The 8678-nt window shown below is 26.2% G+C and overlaps 1 long non-coding RNA gene across 1 annotated transcript; it reads right to left on the reverse strand.

Annotated features, from left to right (window-relative positions):
* Positions 1–1737: 1737 nt before the first annotated feature.
* Positions 1738–8421, reverse strand: LOC133786125 (uncharacterized). Its single transcript, XR_009871436.1, has 3 exons — positions 8218–8421; positions 7222–7313; positions 1738–7130 (listed from the first exon to the last, which is right to left on the reverse strand). It is a non-coding gene; the product is annotated as an uncharacterized LOC133786125 (long non-coding RNA).
* Positions 8422–8678: the final 257 nt, after the last annotated feature.

Below are 8678 nucleotides of genomic sequence, written 5' to 3' on the forward strand. Positions count from 1 at the left end.
TATTAAAAACTCTTCAACGTTTTCCATTGCCAACAAAATCAACTACTGTCTTTTGGGGCCATTAAGAGCTCTCATATACAATATATAATTGTATAAATATATATCTATACTATATATATTTATATGAACGTCATTCTTGTTTTTTAATTTGTCTCATTTAAATAGTATATATATAATATACACTAATTATATCATATTCATTCATAATTATATATGTATATTGTATTAAGTATACAAGATCATCTTTCTTTTTTGTTTTCTAGACTATTTTATTGTATTATATTTTTCAAAATATCATATTATTTCTTTGATAATATTTTCTTTTTAAATTTAATAAATAAAATCTTTACTCTTTATGTCATATTTAAAAGAAAACATATTAACATTATGAAATGATATATGTTATTTAATTATTTAGTATCATATTTTAAATTTTTAAAAATATCATATTACAATATCTAGTAAAATTATAAAAAGATATCCACCAAACATAATTTTGTTAATATATTAGTTTCATATTAATTATAAACAAATATATTACAACTTTATAGAATTATTTTCAAAATAATAAAGAAGAAATAGTATTTTATGATTATTTTTTTAGAGACAAATGTGATCACTCATTTTATTTATCTGATAATGTTTTCTTTTTCTTTAAATTTAGTTGTTGTTACATTATTAAAACTCTGTATGTATATCAACTTTTGACAAATATGTATGTTATTGCATGTGTATTATTAACATTGCAAAATTATCAAATAATATATATATTTAAAATATTAAAAAAATATATTTTCACTGATTAAAATTTTAGCTAAAGAATCCTTGTATATTTATACAATGTGATGTGACAAATATCAAAATTTCATTTGAAATATATTCTTTACGTACTAGATGCTGAGAGTTAGTTTTCTTTTAATATTTGACTTGGTGTTTCATTTCCAATATATTATGAAAATTTTCCAATGTAAATAGTTAGTTTTTTTTTTTTTTTTAAATAAACTACTTAGAGTTTTTTTGTCTATTGAATATCCTCATTTTATTTTTCTTTGGAAATTTTAAGAATAATTATATCTATAATTTTCCAAATTAATAAACTTCTTGTGATGTTGTAAATAATTGAATTAAATATTTAGAAAAATATTAGTTTACAACTAAGTTATCTTCTCACAAAATATTAATTTATTAAACAAAGAAAAATTATCATAAAATCATAAAAGTAGCAAAATGCATAATAATAATAATAATAATAACACAATCAATTCAATTTCCAAGCCAGAGAAAAAAATATTAATTATATACTATTTGTTAATATTATTATTTAATTTCTTCCCCTACAAAAATTCAAAACAAAAATATATTTCTCCACTTACTCATTTTTAAATTACTTTTAGTTTTTTAGCAAGAAACAATATAGTAACAATGTTAACTAGTATATATATATATATATATATATATATAAATTAATAGTTGTATCTTTCTTCTTTATTCTTTTAACAAAAGCCACGCAATACTTCAAAAACCACCTGAAGATCAGAGAATTCACTAGTCCAAAACAAAAGGCACTCAATTAAAATGATCACAAATATATAGATCTGGAAAAAAAATACCCTGCCACTTACAACTATTAATTGCAACTGATTTTGGGCTTCATGATCAAACTCAACCATACCTTATTGTTAGTTCAAATAGCCAGTGGCAATAAAATAAAGGGATCAATCCCCCAAAGAAAGAACATAACAGATGAAACCTTGAAGAACACTGTCATTCAAAAATGAACAGGGCAAAGATAATTAAGATGAATAGAAAAGAACAGAAAAAAAATTGTATCATATTTTGTGTCTCAAAAGATTAAAATTCTCTCTTTTTCCATTTTCGAATGGTAAACTAAGCATAGTCATAAACTAAGACCATTATTCTACAACATGTTCAGTACAGATGTAAAATATGCTAACCATTGAGGCATATATATACATATTTAATAGAGGTGGTAAAAGAAGAAAGACACGTACATTTGTAGCATCACTAATCACAAAGGTTATGATTAACATTCTCTACAAAAAATATTAATTGAATTAATTGTATCCAGACCCAAAAATGAATGACAATAGCTTAGTTATAAATATGACAACATACTGGATATATTTTTCTTTTTGAAAATAAAATACTGGTTATTTTAAAATCTTAAGAAGCTCTCAAGCACCAACAGTAAATGATTATGAATTTCAGAAGATGAATTGGCTGATGTTCTCTAGCTCAAGTACCATCAGTAACTTCTTTTAATTGCCTTCAAATGTTGATTTTCACCAATATAGCTTTGTATAGAAATATCCCTTTCAAGTTAAAGAGATAATTTAGTAATACTAACAAAATTGATAGAATAGTATTCTCTTACATATATATGATTTAGACTACTATAGCTACAGAAACATTTATGTACTCTTCATAGAATACAATCATATGATCTTTTAGAAAGAATTTCAGTTCACATGAAGTGTACAGAACAAATAAAATTAAAATTAACTTAATGAATTCACTGCAGTATTTAAATTTCATATTATTTTAAAGGTAATTACGATAATTAAACATTGCTGGTATCATTAACATTAATTAATATCAAATGTCAATAAGGGCATTATAAGATAAAATTAGAACAGTTATAAAGGCATGACAAAACAAAGACTCAAAAATAAGGCTGTAATAACAAGCTTCATATATGCAGCCTCTACAATTCTAGAACTCTACAAACAACACAAGATTTATTTTATATTGAATGAGACTCTCCTCCAAAGCGTGCAATATTATTAGAGTAATGATAAGAATACCTGAAATTTCATATGGTGTGAGCACCTTCGAAAAACATGTAAATAAAATGATGGCTCATCATTGATATGGTTTGAGTGCTCTATAACTTAACTAAAAACAAGAGTACAATGAATCCAACCAAACTATACACCAAGAAGTCAACTGATAAAGCAACAAAATTTTCAACTAATGACAGCCAAATTTACAAAGACCAGAGAAGCAAGGGCCTGTTTGGTGTTTGGTATTGTTTTCTGTTTTTTGTTTTCAAAAATTTGTTTTCAGAAATGAGAACAGAAAACTGTTTTTGTAGTTTTCAAAGGTGGTTGGTTAATGTTTTCTAAAAGCAATTTTTTTAGTTTTATTTTTTTTAAATCTTAAATAAAAAATTAACAAATATATTTACAAAGAAAAAATATTTTAAAAGCTTGTAATATATAATGAGATAAAATAATTTGAAAGAAAAAGTGATGAAAAATAAAATTTGAGAAAGTTAGGAAAAAAAATTTGAGAACAACAGAAAACTTTTTGTTGTTCTCAAAATTTTTTGTTATTTATAACTTAGTTTTTAAAAATTGTTTTCTGAAAACAATGCTAAACACAACCAACTTGTTTTCAAAAAACAATTTTTAACTTTTAAAAACAAAAAAACAGTTTTTTAGTTAAGGTGCCAAACACCCTCCAAGTTATCAACACAGTCATTAGCCTGCAAGCCATATTCTCATATTGTGTAAATCAAATGGAGAAGTACATATACAAGTAAACATTTATGGGGCTCGTTTGGCATAATATTTTGACCGCAGAAGAAGAGACAAAAAAGTATAAATTTTAAGCTTTTTCAAAGCTATGCCAAACAAGTCCATACTGCTTTCAATACAAAATAGGCAGATCAAAAGCAATTTTTTCAAATTATGTGATTTTGCATGAAAGAATATTCGTAATCGCTCTATGCATAACAATCCCCTCAATTTAAATAAACTTGTATACAACAGAGTTTACTTAAACCAATTAAACTTCATATATACAAAATGTAAGTCGATTAAACTTCATAATGATCTACTCCTCAGTAATAAAAATAGAATCAACATGTAACCATGTGAATAAAACAATCCCCTTGATAAATATTAATTGCTTGAAACAAAGTACCTAAAAAAAGACACAAAACACTTCAGAAACAAAATGGAATTTAGATATTATAACTAATTTTGAGAAAAAATTGTCAACACTCACACACACACTGATGCACAAATAGACATTTAAATAGTACATACATGGAGACACTTGGAAGTAATGCTAAAGTGGCACCTAACAGTCAATTATGAACAATCAAATATGTGACATCTTATTGATGATCACAACACCTAATAATCATCACAAATGAGTACGTCATATTTGGAAAGTAGAAATTTATCACCCAATTTAGTTAAGTAATAGAGAATGTATTGAAAAAAATTAATCCAACAAACCTAATTAATCCTATTGAGAAACTTAAGATATAATATGATATTATTCTATCATATTCTCTATATCTTCATATGCATATATATATATATATATATATATATAAATAAATAGATGTCTAGATCAATGATAAAAAAAAATTTACATCTTTGTAGCATCTATCTTGATTTTTCACAAGTTATTATTGGCAAATGATAACCTCATCTTTTTTCTTTTATTTTCTTTTTTTTTTCTTAAACCAATTCAATACAATCATATCCTATTCACCAAACTAAATTGGAACCAAACACAACATTAGGATCGCAGTCACTTATAAACAATCAAGTATATGACATCCTAGCTACTTGATGATCTCACATCACAATTGAGCTATAGAGCTTTGAATATAAATTTTTATGATCATAACCAAGCCAATAAGATGTTACAATTGTTCTATCCCATCTATTGGGTCACAGAAGTAAGCAAACACTAGTACTGAAACCTCTAGAAATGGCCATAATAAATAGTGGCTATAAGGATCACATGCTGATCAAATGATAATTCATCTATGAAAGAGAAAATTGTGACTTGTAACTTGTTACCAACAACATGAAGTTCTCTTTATACCTTGTTACAAACAACATCAACATAGTACTGTTGAATACACTAAATTTCACACAAATTAAACAGTGGGTGAGAATTCTTCAAATGCGCTAACCCTCGATAAATTCGAGAAAATGTTAACAGTTCGAAACAAGTTATCTTAAAATTAACTCACTCTTAAGATAACAAGTTGAGCAAAAATAACATTTGACACTGTATATACTATAGATTTTGGATGTAGTTCCCTTTAGTGATCGATCTCTGGCATACTGAAAGTAATATACAACATTCCGTATACGATATTATTCATATACTTCAATCATGAATAAAACTAATTATATTATGCAATGACATTGGTCCTCAAAAGAAGACTACATTATCCCCAATACTATATATGATACAACATTCCGTATACGACATTATTCATCTACTTCAATCATGAATAAAACTAATTATATTATGCAATGACATTGGTCCTCAAAAGAAGACTACATTATCCCCAATACTATATATGATACAAGGAAAACATAACATGACATAATACAATGTTTGGTGAGGCAGTAATATTTTAAACAAAAGTAAATATTTACTCAACTAGAATAATTAATAAACAAACTTACAAAATTTAGAAACTGTCGAATCATTTTAGTTGTTTCTCTTGTTGTTCTTATTTTCTAGTATGGCTTCACAAAACTATCATAATATCATCACTATATGATCGAATCCTCCTTAAATCAATCATAATTAAGCATATTCATCGCCAAAAGCTTCCATATGATGTGGATATCGAATGTTCGCAGTATGAAAGTAAAGAATGGATGTGCAAGCTAAGATCACCTTTAATATATATTTCTCTCTTACTTCTTTTTTTATAATCTTATTCATTGAGATTCAATATACATTTTAAATAATTAGTAGAATTACTTGGTATTGACATGTGAATTTTCAATAAAATAGTCATAATAATCTTTGAGACTATGAGAAAATTGATATATTCAATGCCTTGCCTGATCAAAGTATAAGCCACTTTTTGGCCTGTAAACAATATATATATGTATATATATATTAGTTAAGCATAAACTAATTAATTGATTATCACCTTCAATGCTTTGGATGACAAGTGCTACAAATAAAAAAACATGCTAGACAATTTGTTAGCTACAATTTTATCATCATACGATATAAGAAATGCTCATAGTTATATATATCCTCAAAAATGTAAACATCTCTATATATATTTGAGACATGTTCAAGATAAAATAATACAACATAAATTTAGAAAAACATAAATATAATTGAGAAAATAACTAGTTACCACCAAAACCAGCAGCTAGATTTGATCTTATACAAAAGGTTTTGAGAGTTGAAGATGAGTGGCGATAATAGAAAAAACATTATAGTAATCAAAATAGCAAGCACTCTCAATTGACAATATCAAAACTTTTGAATATTTTAAGTGGAAAAACGTTTTTAACACTAATATTTTAGAGTAGCATTATTGTAAACAGGCCTGTAAACATGATATAGTAATGGCACTATACTATATATACTATATTGGTCAAAGCATATTTCATTCTATAAAACTGTACTTTAAACAAAAGACATATGTTATTATTTGATATTCTTGATGTGTGCCTACAAGACTATAGTAATTTCCATTCTCACTTTATTTCTTCTTTTGCCTATTCAAGCATGTTTAAGTAATAATTTTCCTTTTATCTAATGAATATGGTATCTTTTCTTCTTTGCCATATATTCCACAGATTATATTTACATAATCAGCAATATTCCTATATTATAGTCATGTTCTTAACAAATATAGCTTGGAATAACACAACCCAAATGAATTCACTTTCATCATCAATTTTTTTTTTTAAATTAACAAAAAAAAACCCACCTCCTCATCATAGATAGACCTTGGTTTTTATTGCAAAAAATAACAAAAACAACACAGCGTATATAAAACCACAAGTAGTAAAAGTTCATTTTTTCTGGTATATATTGTTATCAAATATTTACATATATATATATGAATAGTGATGAGAATTAAGTGGTACCTGGTGATGATGGAATCCATTAATTCCAGGTAGATTGAAACAACGTAAGAAAAAAAAGAGAAAAAGAAAGATTGTATGACAACGGGGGAGAGCACGCATGTGTACACTCACGTTTTGATCCTTTTCATGAATATCAACACAAGCGTGCTCTCTCTCGTTGTCATAACAACCAACCACCACCACTTTCAACCCCTCAGATCCATATATATATATATATATATATAGTGTCTGTAAAACAAGAAATTAAACCATTTTAATTATCAATTCCACTCACCAATTAATAATAATGGTATATAAATATATATATATTTGTGCTTACCCAAAATGATTAAAATCTATACATTCTTTGTCTGATTAGACGCCTGACCTGACCTGACCAGATGAGAAGAAGTACTCTACTCCACGTGAAATCTGAGAACCAACATGAAAATGAAAAATTACAATTATGTACACATATATAAGAACTAATTAATTACATCATTTACACACGCATAAATAAATTGCCAAAAAAAATGATGCGAAAATAACATAACCAATCTATTTCCAAAAATAAAATAAAATAATTAACTAATAATATTTCAAATAAATATATATAATAAATGTGTGAAATAAAAAGACATGATCGCATATATATAGAAAAAAATGAAAAATAAAAAATAGGAGTTTTTGATGAATCTAGATCATAAGAAACAAAGAATATCAGTATCGCATGCGATTAAACGTCGTCGTAAGAATACTAAGCTAGATCTTATAATATTATTGTGTGCGTATATATATAACCAAACGGTATATTTTAATCTATTTACTAAAAAGTGAAAAAAAAACCCAGAAAACTGGAAAATTTTCCAATCAATAAGAGCAAGAAAAGCTGCATGGAACCCTAATTATGGTTTAGAAACTTAATCTTCATAATACATACACTTTTATTGCAGACAAAAATTATTAGAATCCGTATATGACCGTATGAGAAAGAAAAAGAAGCTAAAAAAATTTATTTTCTGACAGATATTCTTCTGGTGAGGTAGTAAAGTTCGCAGAACAAACCATAAAAGGAAAAAAAACGTACTCAAAACTAAAGAAAGAAAGAAAGAAAAGAAAGAAAAGTTATTAGGTATAGTATAACCTAATAATCAAAACATATATATTTAGATCTTTAAGCCTCGCCAGATTTAAACCTAATAAACAGTATACTAATAATAAAAAGAAAAGAGAGATCGAGAGAGTGATTAATTAATGAACCTGAAAAAGAAGAACTGTATAGTTGTGTATGTAAGATCAGAAAAGAGAGAGAGAGAGAGAGAGAAAGAGTTGGGACCTTGAAAATGGCGAAGCAATTAAGTAGCCGTTTGGAGAAGAAGAGGAAGAGTTGTTTTTGTTCACTGATCAAAAGCAAAAGCTTTTTAGATTCCACCAAAACCAAAACCAAAACCAGAGAAAAAGGAGGATGAGGGCACAGAGAACAAGAAGATAACCTATATCACACACACCCTATCAAACGCCAACACTATACTCATAAAGTCTATATATGTCTCTCTTTCTACCTATTTTTTTATTATTATTAGTCAAACTCCCAAATATATATTATATACACATTATCGTTATTTTAATCGTGAAAAACCCAATAGTTTTTTAAATTAAAATATCACTTACTGTAGTTAAACTTCTGCTGTTATCTCCAAAAATAATAATATTTTCTGCAAAAATAAAATTATCTCAAAAAATTAAGATGTGATGTCTCATTTACTACAAATTAAAGCTTTTTTTTTTTTGCCCCTT

This window comes from Humulus lupulus, chromosome 1 (genome assembly GCF_963169125.1).
Source record: "Humulus lupulus chromosome 1, drHumLupu1.1, whole genome shotgun sequence".
NCBI lineage: Eukaryota > Viridiplantae > Streptophyta > Magnoliopsida > Rosales > Cannabaceae > Humulus > Humulus lupulus.